We start from the raw sequence: 2,214 nt of genomic DNA, 5'->3' as shown, positions 1-2,214 counted from the left end.
GAATGAGGAAGGGAAGAGGGGTTGAAGGGAGGGGAGGGGAATGGGGAAAAAAAGAAATCAAGCTATATCATGTACAGGTACAAATTGCTTACAATGAATGTGATCATTATGTATATCAGAAGTGCACCAATAAAATTAATTTAAAAATAAATGTGGTATTTTTCTATATGTTGTTTTTCCCATATTTCGCTCATCAAAGCCTGTAACAGTAACTGCTGAAAATGCTAGGTTAGGGCTGGGGATTTAGCTCAGTGGTTCTGCCGCCTAGCTGGCAAGTGCAAGGTCCCCAAAGTGAAATCTTAGCCCTGTGAAAATTTTAAGGGTTGATTTGTTTGGGCACAGTAGCATTTTTCAGCTTTCTTCCTTTTTAAGCCAAAATGTTAATTTTAACTACTTTGGATGAAAAACATTGGTCAAAATTATGACACAACTTCTTTGTGTTTAAAATGAATATAAAAAGATAGGAATCTTCTTGATGCCTTAGAACTATCAACTATAGCTGGGCTCTAATTTAGTGATGCCCTTAGGTCATTTTGGATGAATAGGAACATTTAATAGCTTTAGCTAAATGGCTTCAGTCTGTTATTTTGGAACAATTCCTAGGTTGGCTTTTATTTTTTAACATTTTTACTTTTTCCTAGCTGTTAGTTCTCATTTTTCACTGTGTTGATTTATTTGCTTACAGAGGTTCCTCTCTAATCCTTTCCTAATTGGTTCTCTGGTTTCTAAATTTACTCTACCACTAGTTATAAATATGTAAAAAGGAGATGTAAATTGCCCTTTCATAAGGCTGTGGTGGGTCTATAATGGGTAAAGTTTGTGCAATTAATGCATTAGCTTGGGGGGATCTATTCTGGCAGTGGAAGGGCCTTTTTGGAGGCGTACTTTGGTTTGCTCCATTGGTGGAGAGGAAGAGTGGCTTGAGAGTTGTTAGCAGTGGTTGGCAGCTCTCAATGGGCCACTTGTGATTTCAGTGGAGGGAGATGATGTATGGTTGTCTCTTGATACATGTGGGGGATTTGTTCTAGGACCCCAGAGGATACCAAATGCCAATGCTCAAGTCCTTTATGTACAATGACATAGCATTTGCTTAGAATCTATATACATCTTTGTGGGTACTTTAAATCATCTCCAGATTACTTTTAATACCTTTTACTATTACATAGTAATAATAATAGTTGTTATACTATATTGTTTAGAGAATAATGACAAGAAATGTTCAATACAGATACAAATTTTTCCGCCCAAATATTTTCAATCTGCATTTGCTTGAATACATAGACTCGGAATCCGTGGATACAGAGGGCTGATTGTACTTGGTTGTAGGAACTTCTCTAAGCTCAGTGGGTCTGTGGGTAAAAAGATGGATGGACACAGGCCGTGATGGTTCATGCCTGTAATTCCAGCACTCAAGAGGTTGAGCCAGTTGGGATCACTGTGACTTCGAGGCCAGCCTGGGCTACATAGTGAGACCCTCAAAAAAAAAAAAAACCAACAAAAAAGGGAGTGAATGGTTAACGTGGTTTGTGTGATGGGAGAAAATGAAGGGGAGAGTTTGAGGAAGAAGGCCAACATCTTTCACAGCCAGGCAGATTTTAAACTTGATTTATACTTGTTCTATATAGCAGTTAAGAGAAGTATGTTCCAGCTAGATGTGATCCCAACACCTGGAAGGCTGAGGCAGGAGGTTTGGAATTTCAAGGCCAGCTTGGGCTAACTTATGGCTTGTATCTAGATGTCTCCCCAAAGCCTCATGTGCTCACAGATGGGGCTTTTTGGAGCTTGCTAGCTCTAGAGGGTGACACTGGGATTAAGGGCATGTGATAATAAATTAATCCACTGGTTGGAATTAGCATAGCTCTGGTTATGGTTGAATGGATTTACTGAAGACAGAAGCCCCACCCTGGGTGTCAGTGGCACCACCCAAAAGACTTGTAGCCTAGATGGGATAAAAGGGGAAGGCAAGCTCCCTGCTTCCTGCCTCCCACGCCATGGACTTTCTCCTCTGTAATGCCCCTCTGCCATCCCACTCTGCCTTGGAGCCAGCTGATTATGGACTGAAACCTCTACAAACTGTGAGCTGAAATAAACTTTTCCTCTTTTAACTTGTGGATGTCAGTTCTTTTCTCCCAGCAACAAGAAAAATAACTAAGTTAGAGCCTTGTCTCAAAAGGAAAAAAAAAAGAAGAAAAAAAAAATTTTTTTTTGGCCTGG

The sequence above is a fragment of the Heterocephalus glaber genome, unplaced genomic scaffold (assembly GCF_053883595.1).
Source record: "Heterocephalus glaber isolate CG9 unplaced genomic scaffold, H.glaber_assembly_v1.0 deba00001452, whole genome shotgun sequence".
NCBI classification, from domain to species: Eukaryota; Metazoa; Chordata; class Mammalia; order Rodentia; family Bathyergidae; genus Heterocephalus; species Heterocephalus glaber.
Note: the sequence above shows the minus strand (reverse complement) of the source record.